We start from the raw sequence: 27,942 nt of genomic DNA on the forward strand, positions 1-27,942 counted from the left end.
ACAGATGCCCTGGGGCAAGACAGTGACAGCACAAGTGATGAAGGAGAGTGTCAGGAGCTGTTAGAAAGCTTTAAGTTTGGGAACTTCATAGTGACTGACCTTGGAGAGAAGGGATGTGGGCATCTCCAGACATGGAAAAGCAGCAGCAGAGAGTGAAGGCAGGTGGTATTGACTTAGTGTGGCATGTGCTTGGAGACAATCTGGAAGTAGCAAAGTGGTCCAGGAGCAGCATGAAGCAAATGGTACTTGCCCAGTATTAACAAAAAGTCACAGAGGGTGTATAAGTCCAAAAAGCAGAGGTGACTGTTTAGGAAAGCAGCTCTGCAAGTCCAAGGGGCTGGAGCTCTGCAGCTGCAGCAGTACTCGTACAGTTTTCAGTAAACACCAGCACTGCAAAAGACCAATGTACAATGATTTATTTGTTGAACAAACCTAATGAAGCCACAACTGCAAGGATGCTCTATCCCTGGGAGTGCTCAAGGCCAGGCTGGATGGAGCTTTGAGCAGCCTGGTCTAGTGGAAGATGTCCCTGCCCCTGGATCTAGATGATCTTTAAGTTCCCTTCCAACCCAAACGATTCATAAATGTCATAAGAGTGACATTTCTATGAGTTCGTAGCAGTCTCTTTTCCCACTCACAGTTTTGGTGATCACAGTGACTATACCTGTATCTAAATTGTTGTACCTCCTGGGGAGTCAGGAGAGGTTAACATACTATAGCAGTTCATTTTCTATGTCTTTTTCATCCAATATTCTTTGAAAGTTGCTGCTTTCTCCAAAGGTTAGAAAAGTATGAAGGAACAACTTCAAAGTTTGCACTTAATAATAATAATAATAATAATAATAATAATAAATTATATAAAACATATCTATAATTGTTTTATTTATATGTTGATCAGTCATAGAAAACATAGTTGTACCAAATTTGTTGTACCAGAATTTTAACTGCTGAGTTTCAAAGACAAGAATAGGGGCCACAGGCCCCTATTGATTTGAGCACCCTCAACTACTAGCTCACAAAAATGAGCAAACTGGAAAAAAAGCAAGTCTTACATCTTGTTTTGTCTGCAGCTTTCCAAGTCCCATTATTTGTGCTCCTCTTTTTATTGGAAGTGCTCTATAGTGAATCTCCTGTGGCTTTCCTGAATTTCAGCCTAAACTTCAGCCTTTCCTGAGCTTATCCAATTCCCATTAACTTTTCCCTCTATGGGATTCTTGTTCTCACAGGAAGAACTCCTGCTGGTCCAGCTTAAATGAGAAAAAGGCATCACCTACCTTGGGTTTTTGTGGGATGTTTGTTATCCGTCAAACCTGAAAGCTTGCAAGAGCGAGGTGGAGGCAAAGAGGAGCTCCAGCTCCTCAAGATGATTTCTAGTGTCCTCAAGACCTCTCACTGGTGTTCATATTAACCTTCCCACCCTGATAAGAAAGTTTCATATGAGAGTATTTGAAGGTTATATTTTATCTGTGCCCTGGCCAAAGTATCAGCTTTGTTCCTGAAGGAAATGACCCTAAGTACTTGTACACATTTATGCTTTCCAAAAGTACTGCCAATTATTTTATTCCGTGGTTGGTAAGGTGTGATAATATCTCAGGCTGATCAATATCAGCTGTGAAAAACAGAAAGTCTTTTGGGCATATGGGTTTTGTACATCTTATCTGAGTAAAAGCCTGTACACCTGAGACTGTCCTTTCCAGCCTGCTTAGCTGGTGTAATATGAGGTGCTGCATCTCCTTAAATTTTTTTCCTCTTGTATTTGGAAGCTGTGATGTCTACAGTGTTGCTAACTCTGTAATTTTTAAATGTAAATGTGTATAAATAACCTAAATCACTGTCCAACACTGTTAATCTGAATGAATTATGTTCTGCCTTTCTTGAAGACCTCCCCTAAAATTTGAGTAGAGTTTAATAAACGGGCAATTATTTTGTCCTTATGGTGTCATTTCTGTACACCTTGTGTACCATCTGGTGCAGTTTCACAAAGCTGAGCTTGTCATCTTTAGCTGACTTCACTTTACTAAATCAGAAGTAAAGTGAAGCAGATATTATATATCTTTAAAAAACCTGCGATGAGAAGCTGTTTACCTGGCAATTTTCCTTCAGACATAGCAAAGATAAGGTGAGTAACCATACTCTTTCTTTAATTGAAGTATACAAACTCAGGAGCTTATAAAATCCAGTGATTCAGCACTGATATAGGAAAGAGAGGTCAGATTTGCAACTAATGCACATTGGAATATAGTAATTACAAATAAAGGGGTATGTTGAAAGGTCTTGGTCTACACTGTAGCTTTAGCCAAGTGCTCTGTGCTCTGTGGGAACATATAATACCATGATTGTGCCAAAGGTACCCATTGCCTCGTTTACTTACAACTTCATTAATGAAAGCAATGAAAGCAGACTACAAGAACATTTTAGTGAGATGTCTGCAAGCATTTTTCCACCAGGGAGAGTAGAAATGCTCCATGTAAAGAAAGGAGAGTAGGAAGTGTTATATATACCTGCCTGGGCAGTACTCTTAATTATGTTCAATGTGCCATTCATTTTTCCAGCACAGAACTTTTCTTGTTAGGTCACTGACATGTTCTCAGTATCCCCACCAACTGCTTGTGCACCAATAACGACCTTCAGGTGAGCTTATTTTTAAAAAGTCTTCTTGGATTCTTAATTTCATGGATGTTGAAAGCTAAAAAAAAAAATATTGTTCTAAAATGGAGTGATGTTGATGAGGGACAATTATATAACTTGTGCAAGATAGTTTGAGTTGTTTTCCTTCAGTCTCATACTTGCCCTGGTGACGGGGCAGTCATCTGTCATCTTTTCCCATGCTAACCCTTAGGCTTTTCTTTCTCTCTTCTATGTGTGTTCTTCAGAAACTAAAATGAGGTGAAAGTCATGTCTATCTTCTCCAAAGCAGCCATTGAACTGGAAAAGCCTCTTTCTCTCCAATTTCCTTCTAATGTAATGAAACCAAGGGCTTAGGGAAGGCAACTGCAAAATCTATTGAACCTCTCCTTCCTGCCAGTTTCTGAAAGTTTTCCTAGCTGTACCTATAAACCCTTCCTACCACCTTTCTCTCCCTCACTCTCAAAACTCTATGAAAGATAAATAAAAGTTAATATCATTAATTACAATTATTAATAGCAGACTGCAACTATGTGGATTTTACATGACCAGTGAGAACAGTTTGTCCTCAGTGCAGTCACACTATCTCTGGTACCTGAGCTAAATCATGCAGGTCAGCAAGGGTACCCTGATGTGGTTTGACAATCTGCAGTGCACATAAACCCCCTGTGCACATCAACCCTCAGGATGACCCAGGAAAGATTCACAGTGAAGTCTGAACATTTTGCTGCTTAGATGTTAACCGTAATTTAAGATGTTAAGATGTAATTTAGCAGAGAAAGAGAAAATGTTGGAGGAATAGGGCTAGGAGTCAACAGCAGGTTTGGAAAAGCTAAAAAACCTGCAGCTTTGTTAACATGTAGACCATTATTTTTAAAATAATGAGAAAAATGGAAAAGAAAAAAGGGAACAGCAACATGAACTGCATTTGTAATTTCAGATTTTAAGTTCCAATAATATTTCTAATTATGATGAAAACAAGCTTGGGCATTTTTACATTTTTCCACACAGAGATGTCCTCAGAGAGAAAGCTCCCCACCCAAAACTTCAGATCTGGAGACAAACAAAGCAAAATAAAACAAGAATCTCAGAATAAATCTCTTCCACATCTTGGTAATAATTCCCCATCATGCTCATGTCCAAATCAGAGCACAGCCCCCAGATTACCCAGAAGTGCACTTCCACTGCATTTTAACCATTTTAGCTGGAGTTTCTGTAGTGTAGTGTTTATCGCATTTGCTTACCACGCAAAAGGTCACCCATTCAAAACTGGGCAGAAATACCCAGTTAGATTGAATCTAATGGTTAGATTCAATGATCCTAAGGGTTTTTTCCAACCTAAGTGATTCTGTGCCTCTGGGCTACAGTCCACCCATTTTCCAGCCTCTCCCTTTGCTCCCTGTCCCTATCATCTCTCATGCACCGGGACCAGTACCCCCACAGTTCATCATATAGGGAGCAGCTTTAGGAAGGCATGCTTACAGAAGGATGGCAGGAGCTGTGGAGGAAAGCCCACATTTAGGCTGGCCTAATCTGCCATGAGATTGCCCCATCTGGGTGCAGTTTAATTAACACTGTCATTAGCAGTTGCCAAAAAGAAACTGTGTCCCTTTCTCAGCTGAAGCCTGGCATTTGCCCTTGCCCTGCTCCTGAGCATGGGCAGTGACCTCCTGTAGGGGACTGATCCAGCTGGAAACAAAGCACACTTTCTGCTAGGTCTGAATTTGATGAAATTAATCTGACCTCTCTGATTGCTAGGTATAGGTAACGGCATGTAAAAATGTCACATAGATATGGTGAGAAGCACCAAAAGCTTTTCCCTATTGTCTTGGCTTATCTCAAAGCTGAAAGAATGGTGGGGGTATTTTTCCTTTGTTCTCATAGTTAACGAGTCCCTTTTAAACACATTTCCACTAAATCCAGCAGCAAAAATTATAGAGTAATTAAGTAGGAGTCACTTACTATAATTTAACTAAACAGATATATCACTAAGAGCGTGCACTTTACCTCAATTTGCTTCAGTTAATGAGCTGTTCCCTGGACAGTTCCATGACAAATGTTATTATTCAGTTCTCTAAAACCTCTGTTTTTCCCAAAGTGCTTCCATATGCTTCAGACAATTCCTTTCATAGAAGGCTTGTTCTTGTTTTGTAACTGTGAGAAGGCCTGCAATTAAACACGGAGCAAAGACACAGAAAGGAGACCCAGATCAATACCCGTGTCCCCTGTGAGCCAGAGATCTCCTAAGTCTGGCTTGAATTCCTGTTTCAGGCTTAGGTCTTAAAAGTTTAATGTGTTCATCACTTTCTCCAGCTTGCATCCACTGGCAGCTAGAGTTGTTAATTTTGCCTTGTAGGCACAAATGGTAATTGATTTGAGAAAAAAACAACAAAGGATGATCACTGCTGCTGCCATGCTGGAGGTTTCTTCCCCTTGCCAGCTACACAAACAACGGAGCTAGAGAGGCTGAAAAGGCGGCACCTCCAGCCCAGGCCATGGGAGGGGAAGGAACTGCGGACAGACCAAGAGTCTCCTGGAGCGGGTCTGTCGCGGCTGGCAGATCCGCGTTAGGAAATGCCTGTTTCCTTTCTCCTCTCTCCTGAGCCAGAGACCTTCTATTACCCCACTGTCCCCAGCATGCTAAATGCCACCCATGGGGGGACAGCGCTTCCCATTTGGCTAATAAGAACTCCTGGCAGGGCTGTGGAAGTGGACAGTGAGCATCCTGCAAATGTTAACAAAACCCTTTGTGATCAGGGACGGGGTCACCTTGTACCTTCCTGCAGCAGCTGTCCCTGGCTGCAGACACTGTGCCCTCTGCCCACACATGTCCCCTCTTCCAAGCCAGACCCACCATTGGGAGGTATGGAGGAAAGCCTGAGAAGTTACCTACATCCAACACCAGCCCACAGTGAAGGACATATATGTGATCACAGTGCCCTTTAGACCACTCAGCCTGTGCGAGTAAAGCAGATCTTGCCAATGACCTAATGAATCTCTGAAATCTGGCTAAATTTATTTATACATTTAAAGTGTGGCACTTTAAGATACCCAGAATAGGGGCATTTACATCTGAGCTTGTCACCATAAACTCCCTTAATAGGCACCTCTAGGACACAATTTGTCTTATTCAAATGAGATTAGACCAAAATAGGTCAAATTAATTGTGTCCTTATTTCCCCCCAGTGAGCACAGAGGGAGTCTAATATAATTAACTCAGAAATAAAGATCTCTGCCATAAATATCAATGAATTAAAAAAAAAAAAAAAAAATCTCACCCATGGGTTTAATTCTCCTGCTCCAACATAACATAAGCATCTATAAGATGGGTGTTTGTGTATTCTCCTCTTATGACCAAATGACAGGAATAGGCACTACCCAGTGAATGTGCCAATCTGAGGATGAGATAATTCACACTCCAGAAATGCCAATTAGGTGTCTAAACTTAGGGAAGAAGAATCCTGTGTTGAAATGACAATCATCAGATTCTAGTTTGGCCCTTAGGTCTGTAGCTTGATGAGCATTTTATTTCAGGGTAAACCAGCACAGTCTGTGAAAGGAGAAATCACCACTTTATTTCTAGCAAAGGACAGAGAAAATGGATAGGAAAAAAAAATGAAAATTTCAAAATGCATTTTTTTTTTTTTCCAAAATGGAAAGTCTAGATTCCCCTGCTTTTGTGGACAGAAGAGGCTCTGCTCAGTTTCCCAAAAACAGGCCCCTAAAGACGTCTGAGGCATCATGGAGTATCACAGGCCTCCATCAGGGCTGGCAGACATGACAACAAACCTAGAGGGAGCCCCATGCCCTCACTGCCAACAGCTAAATGCCAGAGTAACACTTTAGGGCATCTCAAATGACAACACATATTAATGTCTAGATAAGGGCCTCATACCCACAATATAGGAAATACCTGCTTGAATCTAGACATCTAAAAGTCTAGTATTTCCTCTTGCAATTCCCCTTTGGAAGTGCCTGTTTCTCTCCATTGACTATAAAGGAAGAGTCAGGGTGACATGTTTAGGTTTAGATATGAATGTGTATTTTAGATGCTGTAGAGATTGGCAAGAGAAATCCCACATGCAAAAATTAATGTGTTCTGTTATCTGTCTTGTTACAGCTCCCCATATATCCTGCCTTGTCTGGCTTTGCTCTTGCATCTTGCAATTTGACTGCACCCACCCCATTCTCACTTTCATTCACACACCAGTTACTTCTTCCTCAAAGTCCTCACAGCTGCATTTAGAGCAGCTCAAATTAATCCTTATATAGGTTTGCTTTCTCTACCTACAACTTAGTAAATTAAATATGTCTCCAGTTTGTGTTTTGTCTCATTATTCTTCTCATCCCTCCTCCTGTGCTTGTATTTTTTAATTCCAGTTCAGCCAAGAAACCACCTTTTCTTTCAAATCTTGCATCAACACTTAAATTACTTAGGTCTTTTCCCCCTCATTTCTCCTGGGCCCCTATGTTTTCTTATAAATGTTAGGAAGACACTGTAATTTCTTTCCCATGAAGGCGTAATCAGAGAGAGCTAAATGGAAAAAATTCATTGCCGTAGAAAAGAACCTTCCTCTGGGATCCCAGAGAACTTTCAGTCTCCAGCACTTTAGTCTCAGTCTCTCAAGAGTCATATATGGATGCAGTATATATATAAAATACCTGTAAAAATACATGGTTTAATAGCAATGAAGAGTAAACGTATAAGTAGATGGCACAAAGGGAAATTTATCCCAGGACTTCTCTTCCTGAACTATTCTTTACAGTTGCTCCCCCGTGGTCTGTTCTCCATGCCCCTCCACAAACACATCTGTCTCCTGTCTCTAATCAACTTTGCTTGTGCCTCTGATGTTCTGTTGAGTATCTGAGGCATCGTGTTACTCCTTATGACAGCTTTCGAAAGTATTGCTTTTAAAACTTTGGAAGTTGTCAGAGGTCAAAAAAAACATGGTAGATTATAGCAATTCAGAGAAGATGCCATTAGTCCTGTTATTGTTAACACTGAAGGGAGAACTCCTGTTGGTTTCAGCACCCTGACTTGTTTGCTGACTGGAAGACCTCCAGAGGTCCTTTCAAACTGAATTACAACAGGATCCTGTGTTTCTGTGACTTATTGTGTGTCTTTCCCAGAGCTGAGTCTATGGACAGTGCTTTACAACCAGAACCTTTTTGAAACTAAAGGATGTGAGGAACAGCTTTGTGTGCCTCCTATTTAGTTAAGTACCCAGGCTGGTGATACAGAGGTCAGTAAGAAGCAGAAGCTCACCCCAGTTTGAAAGAGATTGATCAGCATTGTTGTTTGAATCTATCTATCTATCTATCTACCGGTCATTTGGTAAAACACAAGCATTACCTTAGATCATGAGGGAGACATTTTTTTGGAAGTTAATGGAATATCACCCACTAACTTTATCATAGCACCGCTGGGTATTCAAGAGCAGGAGAACTAAGCCTTTATACAATTTGGGGGCCACAGTCATTGATCCAAGCCCTCATTGTTTCTTTTCCAAATATTTATTTTTATAAAGCAAACAGCAGAGTGAGAGTATTCAGCATTGCAGCTTGCAGAAGACATTGTCATTTCCATCATGTGCTGTTAAAAGCATCATTTCAACTTTTCATTTCCTCCAGTATAGGATTTAATCTTCTGGCAATCCAGCTTCAGGAATGACCTTTAAATCGTGGCAAGCAAACAAATCTAATCATTCTATCATCCTCTACACTCTTCTCCCATCACTGTTCCTTCCCTTTGAATCGGAATGAAGAGTTAGCAAAATTCTCCATTCACTTTTCCTTTAAACTTTTATGATTCTTTCTGTTCTGCAAGGGAAAAAACAGGTAACAGTGAAGTAAATCAGCTCACGAACCCATGACTAAATTACTGAGACAGGGTAGAGTACCTTAGACAATGCTAACATTCTCCTGGGAAGCCCTTGCTGGTCTCCCCAGAACCCTTCTTATCCTTTCATTTACAATTCCTCTTGTCTTCTCACTCTTCTCTGGACCTGTTTCCTCACTATGCAGAAAACTTTCTACCTTGCCTGTCTTAAAACATTCCTTTTAACTCCACTTGCCTCTTCTGACTACTGTTCCTTGGCCTACACCTTGGCAAGAACTTCACTCCATTTTGATTATATCTTCTTTTGAAGGTGATTTCCATCTTTTACACTGTTCTGTTAAGCTCTCACTCACATTTAATCCTTCATTAACCCCTCACAGAGAGGCTGAGCATCTGTGCTACAGGAATATCCTTCCTGACCTGTTGTCGGCTTTGACATCATTGATCATGTTATTCTTTGGAAAACCTTGTCTTCCTCTGGTCTCAGTGACTGTCTTCACTTGGATCTTCTTCCAGCCCATGTCTCTCACCAGCCTTCCTCTATTAGTACACACTAAGATTTCAGCCTGCTTCTCTGACAGCTCATCACGGCTGTTCAGCTATCACCTATACTTACCAGAGTGCTTTATCAACCTCTACTCCTTTTCGCATTAGTTTCTTTGGGTAGTACCCATTCCTGGGTCATTAGCCTGTTCATCAACTTCATGAGTAGCTTCTCTGCATCTCATGACATCCTGAAGTTCACCCTGAACAGCATTGCATAAATGTCATGCTTGCAGTGCATCCTCTTTTTACAGCTCTTGTCATCAGCTTGTCTGAGCTGTTGCAACATATTTTCCTCTGGCTTTGATATCCACATTTTTCCTCTTTTCTGTTCAAAGTGGTACCACTTACCTATTATTTTTCCAAGTCTTTGCATCCTGCTTCTTTATGTCATGAAATTTAAGTGACATCTCTGTTTTCAAAGCCTTTTATGGCTAGTCCCTACTCTGCCTGTCACCTGTCATTCAGTTCTTCAAAGACCACTGCTATCTTTGATTGTTTTATGATTTGCTCTCCTGCTTGCTAAATTCCAAAGACATTTGTGATTCCTCTCTTCCATGCTCACCTATGCTGAGGAGATAATACCATAAACATCTTCTACTCTATCTTGCTGTCATTCAGAGTACTCCTTCTAACTTTATTTTATATAATATCTATTAAAAATTTGGAAAAGCTTGTCTTTTTTGGCAACTTGATATCCTCTCACATCTTGCCAATTAACACTTGTTTCCTTGAAGATCCATCTTCATCTCTATGATATTTTTAATATTCTCTTGTCTTAGATTAAAATTGGGATCTTCTGTGAGGCCAGGGAAATCTTTTAGTATGTGACAGCCTCTATATGTCACAGTCACAAAGATAATTATAATAATAACAACGATAATGAGAAGAAATCTATTCTGAATTCAAACTCACCAGGAAAGATTTAATAGTTTTAAAAACATCATTCACCTATTGCTTTGGCACATATTTTACAGCTTCATAACTGCCATAGTTGGCCACAGAACATTGTTTATGGAGCCATGTCAGTTGTGCTGTATAAGCACATAGATAAATGACAACAAAACGTCACTAGTAAAGAAGGTTTATTCTTATTTTATCACACGTCTGGGGCAAACAAATGCGAGGGTGTACTTTAAAAATACCTTGTAAATTTTCCTCCTGCGACACACTTGGTGACTGGGTGGCATTGCCCTCGCATCGCCTGAGCCATCTGCTCTGCTCTCAGCAAGCCCTAGTCCTCCGTCCCCTCCTCCTCATCTTTGGTTGTATTTTCCTGGGAGATAAGATGTGTCTGTGGTGACTGACTGGGGTTCCCTTCTACCTCCAATCCATTTGTTGTCAGCCAGATTTCCTTTCCTGAGTTCTTTATGTGAAAATTACCTTTTAACTGCTCCATTTCATGCCATTTCTCTTGTCTGAAGCAGCATATGATGAGATGCCATCATCTGCTCCAACTTGTCAGCTCTGATAGCACGCTGCCATGCCTACCATTTTGTGCATCAGATTGATAAGAAATTTCCATCTGCAGAAAGAGGAAAATATGGAGTGCAATAGCCACTGACATCCAATTTTCCTGGGCAGTCAATTTTTTTATAAACTGCATGTATAGAAAGAGAACAGCAAAGAGCCAAGTACTCTGTGGCTTAAGGGAGGATGGGATGCCTTATACCAGCTCCTTCCTGTCCCTGCTAAGGAAGATCGTCTACCTTGGCCCGCACTAGAGTTCAGTGGGACTGGAGCACAGAGAGTCTTGCTGAGCTTTGACAAAGAAATGATTGTGAAACCACTTCATCAACTTTACATTTAGGCTGCTCTAAAATTTGTGTTTTGGCTGTTTTGTCCTCCGTCTTGGAGACCCAACGTCAGGAGGGTGGAAAAGTGGCAGAATTTTTTGCCTCAAGTTTCCTTTTCAAGAACAATCCAGGCGCTATTTCACTAAGATGTTCAACATTTTACCTAACAGCATGAGAAGGAGAACGACTCACCCTGAGCTAGCTAACCCAGGCACTTGTGCAATCTGATGTGACATGCTGACTGCTGTTGGGATACAGGGCCACATGCAGCTCCCATTTCCACTTGAGCACTGCAATTACTGGGGGCATCAAGGTGTAAGTAAGGAGAAAAAAATTAACTCATTATACTTACAAATTATATTCACAAGTACTCAAATGGCTGATTAAGCTCTCAGTTAATAATTCTTCAAGTTGTGGTATCATCTTCCACAAATGAAATACACCTACTAATAGATGTGTAATTGAATATATATACTGAAAAAGTACTGGGGATAACTCAGGCAATTATTTAATAATTGTTGTATTCCAGGCAGAATCCAGAAGAAAAATATTATCAGAACTCCCTGCAAGGGATACTACAATGTGAGGCCTCCTTTTGCTAGTCCTCATTTTGTTTATTTTTCACATTTAGAAGTCCGAAGATCATAGGAGGCCATCTGGCTCTCACCCCATGGCTGGTTTCTTTCCTGATGCACATACATAATCACACAAGAATCAGTTCATTGCAATGCATCCTAGAGATGTGTAGAGATGAATGTGATTTGCAAGAAAAATCTTTTTTTTCATTTGAAAATTGCATTCTGTCAAAACTAGACTTTTTATGACAAAGGATTGCTTTCAGTATTATTTTCCAAGTCAAAAAGACTTGACATTTGTTTAATATCTTGTTCCAGTATCTTCAAAATCAAATGCTTTGCTTTTTCATTTCAGAAATACTACTGGAACATAACTACAGTGAAAAGTAAGATTTTTAATGAAAAAGATCAACATCAAACAGTAAACATTTCCACTGCTCTAAAGCTGTATTTGTTGGGAAAGGGAGTTGTTTGTTTCATTTTGATCTCTTTGGGGTTCTTGGTCTTTGTTCCAGCTTGGTAGAGGAATTTAAAATATTCTAAAATGGAGAAAATGAGAAAATAGCTTCTTACCTTATTCTAACATGAGTCCACATCTGCATTCAAGTATGGTGGCAAATGAGTGTTGTGTGATGAGCTGCCTCACTTGGTGACCTCCTGGCCTGTCCGTAATTATACTGTTGAGATTCACATCTGGCCAGCTTCCTGTGAAATCCAGTTATGTTACTGGTCTTTTTTTCCTTACCCACTACATCACAAATGTTTGATTCATTAACATGATTGTACTTCTTCGTCTTAAAATCCATCTGTGAAATGGTATTAAATTTCAGCCAAGAACCATCTCAGGCTTGCAAGTGCATTAGATATGTTTCGATTGGAGAGTCAATGTAAGGATTCAGCATAGAAACAGATGAAACTGGTATGTTTTGTAACTTAGACTATTATTTTTTGTCCATCCATTTCAGCAGATTTCCAATCCCAGTATTTCAATTCCTGAAAAGCTTCCAGGGAAATATTGATTGTAAATAACAGAAGATTAGGTATAATATGCATGAACAAATTATCTCAAACCAGGTGATCATGCTTATTAAGAGAACTAAGAGAATTCAATGAATAATCAAGAATGTGTTTAATATGCGTCTTTTCATTTCATCTACCAATTCATCTTAAATAACACATGCAGAATCTGAAAGGTTGGTATACTTTAAATGTTAATCCTGTGCGGAATTGCCCTGCAGAAACCTAACCCACAAATAACTATTAATGCCACTTTTACGTTAGGGAATTTTTCTTTTTAGATTAATATTACCAATGTTGAAAAACAGCTTTTGGATCCAATTTGTCTTTTCACAATAGTGCCTAAGTAGATAATTCTGAAGTTAAAGAACATATTGTCTTTAGTCATATTAAACTACTTAACTACAATTATTATTCAATTCATCCTCTATCAGTCATTTATCTTTAAGTCAGTTTTCTGGTAGAAGAAAGCTTTTCTCAGCCTCTTTGACATTTTCATTGTTGCTACAATTCAGAATTGTAAGAAGTCATTCTTCTTGAGCTACCTGCTCTATTTTAGGTTATTGATCATAACTCCTTGTTCAACAATTGCCTTGATATTTAGATACAAGAGAGTTTGATTTTTTTCAATTCATTTCACACTTTTTCATGTTCGTGGTACTGGATAATAAGAACTATAATTGAATAACTACATTAGTCAGTGTATAGTGTCAGTACTTTTTGCCTTTTGTTAATAAACTACTTACATAGACTAGATGTTTTGGTTGACAAAGTTCAGATTTAGCAAGTGTGCAAATGTCTGTTTGGACCCAGAATTCAGAATTCTCCCCTTTTAATCAGAATTCTCCTCCTGGACCCAGACTTCTCCTTTAACCCTTTCATTAAGCACAGAGGTCTAGGAGATCAGCTTTGACACCAATTCTGTGTAGATGAATGTCATCTTGTCTGTGTCACTTGGAAGTGCCAGAACTTCTCAATTAAAAAGCATTGTAAGACTTGTGATGAGCAAAAGAAAACATCTTTTTCCTTAGTCCCTCTCAGAAAAAGCTGAACAGCATTAGAGCTAAACAAATGTGTTCAAACTGAGGCACTTGCTTCTTATGAAAACTGTTGGTCCAAAACATTCAAGTTTGGCAAAGAACTGAAAATAGCAGGAATCATCATCTGTGACATGAAGAGTTTATTTGCATCTTAACAAAGAAGTGGCTGTCAGCTTGATGGTGTTTAATAATAATATTGCCATTTTATTTTTAGCTACCACTTTTGAAACAGCTCTCTCTAGAAGCCAGTAGACAAAATTATTTGTACCTTCAGGCTCAAAAATATCTCCTTTACAGTCTAATAGCAACCCTCCTATCCAGCCACCCACCCAGCTTCAACTCTTTGTGTTTATTTTTTACACTGCCTTGTTTGTTAGTGAGGGCTGCTCAGTGTAAAAGTCATTCTTCTGCTTGTCCTTGTACTGCATGCTGAGCAATGCCAGGAATGATAGCCCAGCTGTCATGTTTTGTCATATAGAAATGTTGTGCAACTTGTAATGCATAAATTTAATGGGCTTATCACATACCATATTTGTGTAATTTAATTTGTCGCACTGTTTTTGTGTCAACCTTACATTTCTCTACAATTTTTAGTGGTTTTAACATTCTCTTCTTTTTGTTCTCCGTTCTTAAGGATCTTTGTATAGAGGAGTTCTCCGGATCACCTATTACAATCATAGTTAAAATTCTAAATAATTTTTCTTTCTCTGTTTAACCTTGGCCTTTACAAAAAAGTGAGGAAATGAAAGGAACATATTTCCTTATTTCCTTTATATTAGCCATGGAAGCTTTAGCTATTTTTAAGGTATTTAAGAGGCAAAAAGATATGTTGCTGGTGGGTTTTTTTGCCAAAGCTCTAACAGATGCTTCAACATGAATTGCTCCATAACTTAAAATTATCAGACAGAGAGGACTGAGATCCTATGCAATTACATAGAGTTGTTGCTAGAAAAATATGATCCTTGGTTGTTTGCTTAAAATCTAGTTGGAATTAATGATGCTATGTCCACATTTTTGTCAAGGATATCAGGAACTGCAAACCCTCACTTAAAATAAAATGTTACCAAAATGTTTCAAAATACTGATTGCATTTTTCATTTATTTCAATTACAATTTTCAGTTTAAAATGTTAGTAAACGTTAGTTGGGAAAACACTGCTGAAAATGAGTCTGTATTGAATACTGCAAAGTGTTTGCAATTTTAAAGACAATGTCAGTATTTTTTTTCTCAGAACCAAAAGATCGTATTCTCCCTGCAATCTGTGACTGATGCTGTAGACCTAGAAGAGTTTTGTTACAAGATGATTTCTGCAGATTAACATTTTATTGACTTTTTAATCTCTTTGAATTGGGTGAGGATCATTCATATCTGCTTCTCTATTGAAACTGGGGTATTCTCTAAGGAGAGGCTTTAGCACGGGGTCCTTCAGAATTTATTTTTTCTGGCATGTTGATTTTTACAGAGTCAGGCTGGCAAATAATGGCTTTTATGGAGCAAGTATTTTCAGAAGTATTCAGCACATACCATAACCCAAGGAGGTGTCTGGGTAATTGACTTGGTATTAAGAACAATGAGAATAGCAAGGAACTCAATGCCTTTGGAAATGTGGCTCAACAGAGATGCTGCTACCCAGTGCATATTCACTCAAAAGGGCAAACAACAGAGCTTGATATTTGATTTTACTTCTTTGTTACCCTATCCAGCTACAGGGCACCTGATGCAAATGCCTAACTGTTGTCTTCGAATCAAATGTTAACATTTCCAATTTAAGGTTAATTGAACACCCAGTCCAAGGTACACTACATGACTTTTTTTCTGGTTTAATTTCCTATGGCTTAGCATTGCGGATGGTAGGAACATTAGCCAAGTGAGCTTCCTCTGTTTATATCTCTTGTCATTAGTTTAATGAGAAGCTATTGCAGTGACTCATTCCCTCTTTTGCTCTAAGGCCCTTGCCTGTAAAACCTGGGAAAAAAAAAAAGAGGATCTAATAAAAGCAAAATTGAACTTTGTCTCTCCTTTATCACCGTGCTCATAATCATGGGGTGAGAGCAGGTTCTTAGAGTTATTTAACACTCTGCTCCTACTGAAATGCCTGATGCTCAGCAACTTTCCTGGGCAACGGGTACCCAGGTATATCAGGGGAAATGTTAATCCTCACAGGGATTTTTCTGGGAGAGTGGTTACTTGGACTCGAGTGCCCTGTGAGCAGGAATGATGTGTGAGAGCCGGGGAGCCATGATTTGCTCTCCTTTTCCCTGGCAGGATTGAGCAGCCCACACTTACCACATGGTGAAGGAGTCTATTACCCACCTCTGGAGGTCAGACCACAGGTAGTCTGCAGCCATCCTGAGGATGCAAAGCAGCTGAGCAATGTGCACAGAGGCCAGCGCCAAGGCCATGATCATGATTTTCAATCTTTTAATTCTAGCCCACTTGCCCCCTTGAAATTTTTGCAGAGGGAAAACTCACTGCTCATGTGCTGCTGCCACTGGGCAGAACTCAGAGCAGATCAGCTCTGGGGGCTCTGGTGTCCTGGATGTAGGACTTGTCTGGAGGAGGAAGAAACTCTAGACTATCTCATTTAGATCCAGGTAGTTAAAGGGGAAATATTTGCATTTTGGTACAACTAGGTTCACACATAGGATTAATTGAGCATATTTAGTGTGCTCTGTATTTCACAGAATCAAAGGTTGAGACTGACAGACACTACTGGAGATCATTCAGTCCAATCCCCTGCTCAGAGATGGACCAGCTAGAGAAAGTTGCCCAGGTCTATGTCTAGTCATGATTTTAGTATCTCCAAGAATGGTGACTCCACAGTTTCTCTGAACAACCTAATCCTGTACTTGATCACCCTCACAGTAAGAAATTTTCTCCTATGTTTAAATGGAAATTTTTTAATTTGAATTTGTGCCCATTGCCTCTTGAGCTTTCACAGGATACCACTGAGAAAAGTCTGGCTCCATATTCTTTGCTAGTCCGTCAGATATTTATACACAGTCTCAGCCTCTTCTTGTATAAGGGATGCTACAGTCCCTTCACCATCTTTGTTGCCCCTTCCTGGACTTGCTCCAGTATTGTCCATGTCCTTCTCACACTTGGGAGTCCAGGAATGGACCGAGATCTCCATGGACTACTTACTCTGGAGGAAAGTTTCTGGACAGACATGACCTTCACTGGCACTTCCAGTCGTACTTCTGTGTGTGGTTGGGCAATGCCCTGGCCTCTCCTGTAAGATACCTCTACCCTTCTTCATCCAGACACAAGATATGACAGAGCTGGATCTTTCCTTCATTTCTTCTGTCAGAAACATTTTATTATTCCAGAAGAAGCTGCTGTTGCCAGTTTGGACAGGTGATTGTAGGGATGGATGTGTTCAATTGATGGTTTGAATTGGTGAAGATTAGTCTGCTGAGAGAGTATGAACTGAACTGATAAGGAAATCCAAGGCTGCATAGCTTTTTAAACTGGGACTAAAGGCGCCATGTGAAATATTTGTCATGGAAAAGAAGTTTCACTATATCTATGTCATAAGATTAGAAAAGACTGAGCTGACAAAAAGCCCCTTCTCTCAAGGTCTGCTTGTAGCAGCCACAGCAGACACTTGCATATTAGATACCACTCAGCATCCAAGCTGTATGTCAGTTGAGATGCCAGCATACAGCTTGGATTAGAACCACTGCCAGCTATAACACCTTAAGCAGCTTTTTTTCACTCTGTTTCCCTGTAGATTCCCTCATTGCCCCAGGCAATAGCTAACTCGTAGCCCTCACATGATGTTTATTCCACTGGAACAAAAATTTTTGCCAGGTCTGTTGCAGAATGTACAGATGAAGTAGGATATTTGTTGCAATCCTGTATCCTTACCACAAACATCTTTCATTTCCCTTTGCGAATGTTCTTTCACCAGTCTAAGACTAGGGCATTGGAAACTATGTCATCAATTTAGAATGAAATTTAGGGTAAAACTCTACCCTTACTTGGCCCCATGTAACCATTAATCCTTGTGACATGACATGTAAATAAAAGCAGTATGTCACCTCATTGTTTTGGAGTCTCACTTGGTCACTTCCTGATTATTATTATTTTTCTGTCTTTTCCACTATTTGAGATTTTCCCAAAGTAGTTGCAAGTCACACAGGACTGGGTTAACAAAAGCTAGTTAAACAATAAAAAATGTACGTTGATCTGAAACAGAGGATTAAAGATACTTAAATAATAAATACATAAACAGGAGGATCCCAGGAGGTCCATATCTCAACATGATTCTTAGAGTAACACAAGTATTGTCCCATAGAGTTGCCTTCTTTAAAAATGTAGTAGATTGTAAGCATGGTGACAACTGAACTCTTCCTTTTCCAGATAATGGTTTAGCCATGATGCTGTGTTGGTGAACAAGAAAGATGCAGGACTGTTGCAGTGGTAACAGCTGTATGAATCCTATTTTTAGAGACACTAGCAAAAATCTCTCCCAGAATATTTGTCTCTTTAGTCTGCCTTAAACTCCTTAAATGAGGTAGAAATTAGCATTACTGCTCAGCGTTTATAAATGCCACTTCTGCAGCCTGTGACAACGGGCCTCGTCTATATGGACTTTCAGATTTTAATAACTGACCTTGTTTGTCAGGCTGCCTGGCACATGCTGCTGCACAGGCAGGCGTTTCAGTCCAGCTATATTCCCCTTCACGCAACTGAGCCAGCATCAGGCTTATGTGCTGCTTATTGAAACACAGTTGAAAAACTAGCAATCCAAGTGACATGTCCTCTCCATCAACATCACCAGATGATAGCTAGAGCAGGGAGAAGCCTTTAATGATCCAAAGAGGAATGTACATGAAGGGAAAACAAGGTAAATTCACCTAGTCCAGAGTAAGGGTGGTTTTGATCCCACAAGAATGCATATGAAAACCCTCATTTCCATATAACAAGACCCCTCTTTAGATTGCAGTCAGTGTTTCAAGGGGTATTTAAGGAAACAGACTGACATTTACAGGGAACAGTCTGGGGGGAGGCAGAGGAAACATGTCCCCACGCTGCTGTGACAAGTCACACAAGTAACAATGCACCTCTTTGAAGTGCTGGCATGAGGCGTCAGCAACAGCAGTGCAAGTCCTACCTGTGCTTCTAGCAGCTGATGTGTTACACACTCCCACAACAAAGTTTATGTTTAAATGAATGCATTACATAGACGAAAACAAGTAAGACTATTGGACAAATACAATTGCAACTATTCCTGCTGGTACTGTGATTGTCTTCCCACTCTCCTTTTCTTTGTAGTAAAGAGGCTTTCTGACAGGAGCATTCTCTGAAAAAATTACTTTGTTTCTACACCTGTTATCAGTAAAGACACATTTATTTTCTCTTATTTCCATGTTGTCTCTCTCTCTCTTCTTTTATTTTTTTTTTCTTTATATACTTATTCTTATTGCCATTGATTTTGTTTTTTATTTTCATTTTCTTCTTCCAGGAAACACACAGGGAAAAGGAGCAGCAGGTACTGAGGCAATGAAACACTGGTTATCCTTTCATGGAACTGTCTTCTTAAGATCTCCCCAGCGAGCTGAAGATACATGTATCTCTACTTTCTCCAGAGTACATTGCTAGGAAGTATTTCAAACAAGCAATAGCCCTCATATCATTTTGTTCTAAAATTAAAAAGTTATTTCATGGGCCACTTAATAAAGAACACTTTTAGTTGATTGGATTTTAATGAGAGAAAAAGACATTAAGAAGTTTGTGCCAAGGGGTGCTATATAAAAATAAATTACTGGTATGAGCTATATTTTCCCTCTAATTAGTACTCTTGATGGGTGGGCAGTGTCAAAGCAGTGGGAAATGCAAAAATTTCAGGAGCTCAATATGAATTCAGTATTACTATTCAAGTAAGCATCTGACATAGCACTATATAATTAAAGCATGCTCCAGCTCTGCAACATGATGAGTAAGACAAGGAAAGGTCTGAATAACACATAAACATCACTGAAATAACATTTATACTATTTCTGAAAAACAGAAATTCTTCTTTTTAGAAATTACAGCCAATCTTCCTAAAGATGCCCTTGAATGCCTGAGGTTCCCCAGTTTCTGTTTCCCCCGTGGTCTTCAGCACTGCCACATTTTGGATCCTTTTCTCTGACGATCCCTCAAAGAGCCCAGGCAGGACATTCTGTGTTTGAATTTCTCTGATGGAAAGAAGCTGCTGGATGATGGTGACCAGCAAAGGACAGGGTACCTCTTTAGTGCCTTTTGGCATGCTCTTTGGTATCAGGCCCAGCTGTCACTGCAGAGGGGCACAGGTCTCCAATGACATTTGCTATATGCACCAGACCTATCCAAATGTCTTGTACGCCCTGGAGGATCTCAAACAACAGCTCCGCTAGGTTTAGGGAACCTCAGTGCTTCTTCTGCATTGAAATGACTGAAACACAAGTTTGTCTTAAAAGAGGGTGGGGTTTTTTTACCTTCTTGTACATAAAATACTATACAATACATGAAAATATAAACATAAAATTGCAGGAAGCTGCAGTGTTGCTATATCTTCCTTTCCTTGTTGAAAAATAAATATTCCTAAAGTCTGTTCTGCTCTTCTTTTAGGTTCTAAGATAAGCAGTGATGGAGCACACAGGAACCACTGTTCACAGTATTCATGAGAGAGTGTAATAGGCCAGTTTCACCTTTGTCTTCCACCCACTCTAGAAGAAAGAAGGAACACCACATGCAATACTGATAGTTGTATATTGTAGATCAAATTTTCAGCCTTTCAGGCTGTCACCACACTCTTCATAGACCTCTGTGTTGCAATGGGTAAAATTAACATTTCAAAGTTATCAACACTTTCCTATACAAATTTTTAACTCTCACTGTTAAAGGGCAAAACTGAAATAAATAATTGTGTTGTGTTGTTATTGCTGTACCCCAGGAGCCTCAAACCAAGCTCAGAGCCCTGCTGAATTTGACAGCCTCAAACACTGTACTGTGACAACTTCATCTAGGATGAGATTTCAGCACAAGCTGCCTGTGACTGCTCCCCTGGCCACTGAGCACACCTGAGTTAGGAGGCGCCATTCACTTCTTCTCACTTAAGACCTTAGTGTGCATCCAAAATACAGTAAAGGTTATTTTTTTTCTTGAATTAAATACCGAATGTATCAATTGCCTCCACAGCAGGTGACCCCAAAGGCCTTGAGAGGAAGGGATTATATACCAATATTAGACATAACTTTGGAGTGCCACAAAAGTGCTACGTATGTCTTTTGTCTGCTCAAACAACACGAGTCATTTCTTTAAAAGTGTTCCACTCTGTAGCTGAATTTTAGAGACAGATTAAGTGCCTATACTTTGCAGCCTAGCTCCCACACAGTGATACTTAAAAATATGTCTGCAAACAGTCCTCAGGAGCACTTGAATCCAAAAAGGTGCAATGCATATTTCATTTGATTTTACAGAAGGAAAATGAGGACCCTGGTTTGAAACACTCATTCGAGTTGCCAGCAGCTTAGTCAAGGCAAGTTGATTCTCAATTGTGAAAACAGAAATCAGCACACAGCTACCATTAACTAGTTTTAACTGAAAGCAGAGGCAGGTCAAAACACCCTAAAGATCTATATCTGTTTTGGGCAAAGTGTCCCAAGAGTACACAGGAGTCCAAAGGATTTACATCTAGCTTTTCTGGATTTTGGCCCTGTATCTTCAAGCAGTCTGGATGTTCGTTAGAAGGACCAGTAATGCCTTTTTTCTGATGGCCACGCAGCAGCACAAACACTCAGCTTTGGAGTCTGAGCTCACACATTATTTTTGCTATATAAAAATAAAACTATGCTAGAATATTAAATGCAAATTACATACCAATAAAAATATCTGTAAGCAGTCTGTGATGATCACAAAAAACAATGTGCAGAGAGTAATTGCAGGACAGCAGCTGCTACTATGTTAGGAAGATTTCTTTGTTTTTTTCTTTTTGAAACATCTGTTCTGTTTATAGAACCCTTCACTTTGGAGATTTTAATTCCTTTCAAGTGTACAAAATAATTATACCTGTCAGTTTCTATTTAATTTACTTGCAAAATTTTGAATACTTTTCTTTTTTATCATTTCAAGTCCCAATAATAAGAGTAATCAGTCGTTTGCAGGGCTGTGTAAGAAATAATTATGTCAGCTTGTTCCCCACTACTGGAATGATGCAGTGTTTCATCAGATTGAACATAACATATCATGTTGAAAATTGTATGATAATGATAATGGCAACTCCTGATTTCTTTGAAAACTCTGAATCTGAAGAGACCCTGGAGAACAGGAGAGATTCTTTTGTAATTATATCAAGCTGAATCAAGAGCAATGCCTGTGAATAGAAAGGAGTTATTCATAATAACACCAGTGAAAGCAAAATTTGTCTAGCTGTCCGACAGGAAGGAAACCTTTGTGTTTCTGTAGTTATTTGCTTATTCTTGTGTATTCTCCTTAATTGTTATGTTTAGAGTAGCATAACTTTACCAGAAAAATGTGCTCTAGGTCTGCATGCAAGCTTCTGATTATCTGTTTTAGTGAGATACCACACTAACACAAGATACTCTTTGGAGCAAGCAACATAGGCACCTAAAATCTAAATTATCTCCTATAACATAAGACACCTAACTGAGGGTACTAAATCCCATACTTCGATGCTATCCATGATGAATTGTAGGCATCTCCAAGAGTAATTCAGATGTTAGGAGGAGATCGATCACTCTGGGAAGATACCTGACATGTTCCAATGCCTACAGAAAGAGTTGAGGAAAGATATGCCTCAGGTAAGAAGATCCTAGGGTTTGCTGCAATAGCTCTGAGCTTACATTGTCTTCCCTACATTCACAGTTTTAAGATATAACTTGTGGTATCATTATTCTACCTTGTGTTAAAAATATATGTAGTTTATAAAGAAGGATCTATCATGCAGCAGTGCAATTTATAAGATTACTTATACATAAGGAGAAACGATGGTATTTCTAATTTTAAGCTGTTGTGTAAGGAAGATTAAGGCAAGAAAAAAATCAAGCAGAATGAACAGCTTGAAATTAGCAATGAAAGAAATCTGTCCAGTATTTCTCCACAACAGTCTCCACTGGTTTGACAACAAAATAACAGCTGTCTTTGCATCTCCTGTATGTACAGATCTTAAACAGAGCAATACAAGATGCAGAGAAAGGGGTAAAATTTCATGGGTCACAGTTACTAGATTTGTAGTACCCAGATGCAAGGAGACTTGAGGAAGGATTTGAAATGGGCGCATGAAACTTTTGGATTGCCTATATATATGTAAACACACATATATATTTGCATGCTATATATAGACATATTTTTAAAAAATTCAAAATGGAGAAATGACAACTCTCATTATTTTTAGGATACCAGAGTCACAAAGGCCTTACAAACATGGCATATGCCTTATCTGGATGCTAGTTAGACTCCTAACATTCCAGTTTCCTTAGTTATTACCCAGACTTTCACAGTCATACATAAAAGTCCTGTTGCATTCAGACATCTCGCCTTGGGCATGACTGGAATACTCTCCAGCATACCAGTGCTAAGCAGCTATACAATTATGATGATGACATACACATATTCCTACATGTTTTCCACCTTCAGAACTTAAATCAGATGGTATCTTCAGAGTGCAGTTATGAAGACCTTTGCTCTAGAGGAGATGAAGCTTTTACCTTCTCGCTGCTATTGTGTCTGATAATCTCCCAGTCAACACACTTTCTGAGGCTGTACTCATTTCAGATTCATTTATCCCCTCCAGTTGGAGATACCTGAAACTGTTTCAAAGTTGAGAGTATATTTGGTGGATGCTGCTTGGGTCTCCTGTGTGTACACAGACTGATCATCCCTTGTTTCTGGGCTGAGGAGAAACAGGGAAGGGAAGAAAGTCCTCTTTAACCTCCTTGTTTCCAAGGTCACCATGCAATATGATTGATTTGGCAGAATTTCAGTTGGGAATTTCAGTGTGTTAAACAATGGTGTTTAGAAACTCATGCCAATGCTTTGTGAAGCTATGAATTCAGTGTCTAGCATGGACATCAGCACCCTTGATACTGAGAGAAATAGTGACATCCCTCCCATAACATTTCTTACCATCTGAGATGTCCTCTCTGCAAGGCTCCTTTGCACTGTACAGGCAGCCAACATCCCTAATTCAGGAGTATGAATGCTGATAGGCAGCCCGCTTCTTTAACAGTTGCCAAGGGAAATCTCAGAATTATAATGCTAAATGTCTTCTAAAGATATAGCTTTTACTAGGAACAGGCTTTTATTTTCCTTTTTATTGCAAGGGAGAAACATCTACTTACCAACTATCACATAGGTGGTAAGGGAAATAGCATAGATAAGGCATGGTGAGTTTTGGAGACAACAGGAGAAGACCGTAGGATAATATAATTATCCTTTTTTGGTTTGTTGTTGTTGTTTGTTGTTGGGGCTTTTTGTTTGTTTGTTTTGGGATTTTTTGAACACAGTACTTTTCCATACAGGACAATACTAAAATAAGACACAGGAATCTCACTCAGCTCCAGGTAGGATTTCATCCCATGCTTTACTGGAGAGCTCGGGAAAACAGGATCATCATTTTATAGTCTGTGACAGAATGACTTTTCCTCATGAATCTGTAGATATGAGTATGCATTCAATATTTATTTTTATTGCCATCCTTTCCACTACCTGTGAACTACTTAAGACAATAGTGTCATTACTGTTACTGCTATTCAGTTATCTTGGACAGTTTTTCTATCTCTTTGCCTGGGCAGGCAGGAGGAAGAGAAGCGTTAAAAACCAGACACACTGGAGAATGCTGCACAGAGGAAGCTGAATGCAATCCAAGGTATTTTACTGATCCTACTAAAGAGGAACATAGCCTATGGACTCTTAAATGTCTATTAAATGATTATTTGTCTCTGTAATGATGTTGAACACTCTAGTAACAAAAAATTTTGCACACTGTCAAAGAAGATTCAGACTAACTTAATTTTACCACCAGTCACTTTTACTATTTTTGTCCTGCCTTGTAGATTACATTTAAGGTACTCAATGATAATACAATTGCATCTTATTAAAAGCAAACAAACAACAACCCAACAGTCTAGTGCAGTAGTAAAATCTGCCACCAGTACCTTGTGTTATCACCAGAGTTTTTTATAACTCAGGGCAGTTGGGGCTGGAGATGTCACTGTCCCAATGTCCCCTTTTATAGATTGATCTTGCAGCATCCATCAAACTTCTGCAACAACCTTGGGTTGAAGCAAAAGCACATGCTACAGATAAAGATCTCCTTGTCAGCTTTCCAATAAGCCATGTCCTCTGAAAAATCTTCATGTGTCTCAAGTGTTCAACCTTGTTGGCCACTGACTGACAGAGCTATCATATAACTGGGTGCCAGAAGGGTGCATAAGAAATAGGTCAGATGACTCTCTGCAGATGTCTATCCTTCCACTAAGTGTAAAGGCAGCCTATGATGACTTCATGTCCCTGTCTGCAAATAAAACCCCTGAAGCTACCCCCTCCACTCCGTATTTCCAGTGCAGAACTGTGCTGATATTAGTCTGTATTCTTGACACTGAGAGCCCTTTTGCAATCCCATCTCGGTGCAAATGCCAGTCATGTCCCAGCTGTGTAGCAGAGTAACATCTGGGTGACTACCAGCCCTACCTTCCTATGTCATGGTTTCCTTGGAAAGGGAACTTGGGTGCACATCCCAATCAGAAGTTGTAGTGTGGTGCAACTGCCCCTCCATCCCTACAGGTCTCAACTCTAGATGACTGGATAATTCCTGAGTTTACCATCTTCTATAGCATTTCCTGATCTGCATGTTAGCTACTCAGAAATCTATTCCTAAAAACCTCATTTTCCACATGCATCAGGAAGGAAACATATACATGTAGTACAAGTTGGTGAATGGTACTGCAGGACCTGGGGTAAGGGACACGCATACAGCCTGAGATGATGCAATTCTTTTATGTCACTGTTTCAGTGGGGATGTTTAATCAGGTCTAAATATAAGAAATATTTGTGCCTTTGCCAAAGAGTACAAATGATGGGTTCTAATACCTCTGATTTGCATGTAAGAATCAGGTGGCTAATAAAACAATCTGCCTAAAAAAAGTGACTGTATTATACACACAGGCAATGCAGAGAGTGAGGTGCCTTTGGAAATACCCAGAGGGAGACCCTGTCCCAGTGAAGTGAAGTTCCTAAACTGAGAAGGAATCCTTTTATAAAATAGTAGCTCTGTACTTAGCTAGGCAGACTGGACACCCTTTCAACACTCTGAAATAATGTAATCTCATCAGCAGCATTATCTCTGCACACCTTTCTTCATCTTTCCTCAAAAATTTAACGAACAGGTTGGATATCTGATTACAATAGTTATTCTTTCCCAGCAAGCACCTAGTTGTTGCTTGACTTACTTGGTTTTGTGTTCTGTCACAAAAGATTTTCCTAAACAGATAAAATGACATGAAAGGCTTTTCCAGGATGCATCCAAAGCTGATCCCAGATGAGAGCTCTACTCTTCCTTTGTACATGTCATGCTTATACAACTGATTCAGTTAGTTGCAATAGCTTAATTTCTTTGGAAATATGAAGTGTCTCCTCATATAAATTTGCGCTCTCTTGCATACCCAGAGGTTGAGGCACAAAGTCTCAAATAGTTTTCTCATATATTCTCAATCTGTTCTGCAGATAAGAATACACAGACTTCTTTTGCCTCTGCTCACATGCAGACCTTTATTTTCTGACTGAAATTGGCTCACTGCCTTCAATAATTATATCTGTGCACACTGCTGTTCAAATCCAAGGCAGTGCAAGTGAGAAAAATTTAATGCTGGAATTTTGGTCAATATTCTTCATACAATAAAATCATTTCAAGATGAAAACTGAGCTGGAAAAGCTATTGGAGTATTGTCATTTTAAAATATGGAGACAAACTAATCCCTAATGTGTTCTGAACTGAATTCTTTAGGGACAGGTTTGGACTGATTTCTGGAGTTTTGGCCAAATACATTCCATTAGCCCCTGTCAGCCTCACAAATAAATATTGATGCGGGCTTTGTAAATGTATTGATGATGACTGCCATTTTCCTGTAAATTTCCTACACAGGCAATATTTCATGATGAATACAGTAGAATGGCTAGCGTAAAGAAGATTCTGAACAAAATTAATTATCTTATGTTGTAGTACCACAGTTGTGGATCAAATGCACTGAAAGATGAGCAATGGCATAGGTCAGAAATAATTATTGCATCAAGAGGATAGTACTTTCAGGTATGCACTACAGGGAAATGGCTAACGTGTGTCAGAGTTTGTCATCCTTCTAAATACAGACTGTTGCTTTAGGAATATATCAGCATAATTCCCCTGATTTGTCATCATTAGAGATTTGCTGATCTACAACAGTGAAGAATTAGATTCACAGAACAGTAATATTAACTGTAATTATTGTAATTTATGTGCTTAGATGATTTTACATGCACAGTTTGCCAACTAAATTGGAATATAGCCTGAACACTGAGGAAACATATTACTGTATTTGGACACAGTGGATCCATAAAGACATCTGAATGTATAGGGCATCAAATACAATGATCCCACGTATTTGTGACTACAAGTTGCTTTCATCGTTTTCTGCTACTTTTTGCAAGCTTAGGGTTTATTTGGGAGATGATTTAGGCAAGTATAAATATATGTGTGTTCTTAATGAAAGATCTACAGCCTAAAATGGACCAAACATTAGTGGAACTATCAAAATCCTCTATTATAGGATCATAGAATAGTTTGGGTTGTAAGGGGCCTTCAAAGGTCATTTGGTCCAACCCCCTGCAATGAGCAGGGACATCTTCAACTAGATCAGGTTGCTCAGAGCCCCGTCCAGCCTGGCCTTTGATGTTTCTAGGGGTAAGGCATATACCACTTCTCTGGGCAACCTTTGCCCTCAGTGTAGCAAATTTCTTCCTCATGTCTAGCCTGAATCTCCCCTTTTAGTTTAAGACTTGTCCTGTCTCTTGTCCTAAAACTCTTGTCCTGTCGCAATAGGCCCTGCTAAAATGTCTGTCCCCATCTTTCTTACAGGTCCCTTTTAAGTACTGAAAGGCCACAATAAGGTGTCCCTGGAGCCTTCTCCAGTCTCAACCCCAACTCTCTCAGCCTGTCCTCACAGCAGAGCTGTTCCAGCCCTCTGATCATTTTTGTGGCCTCCTCTGGCCCCTTTCTGACAGGTCCATGCCTTTCCTGTACTGAGGGTTCCAGAGCTGGACACAGGACTCCAGGTGGGGTCACACCAGAGCAGAGTAGAGGGGCAGAATCACCTCCTTCAAACTGCTGTCCATGCTGCTTTTGATGCAGCCCAAGATACAACTGGCCTTTTGGGCTGCAAGTGCACATTGCCTGCTCATGTTCAATTTTTCATGCACTAGTACCCCCAAGTCCCTCTCCACAGGACTCCTCTCAATCCCTTCATTAGCCTGTAGTGATACCAGGG

The sequence above is a fragment of the Nesoenas mayeri genome (genome assembly GCF_963082525.1).
Source record: "Nesoenas mayeri genome assembly, chromosome: 1".
Lineage (NCBI taxonomy): Eukaryota > Metazoa > Chordata > Aves > Columbiformes > Columbidae > Nesoenas > Nesoenas mayeri.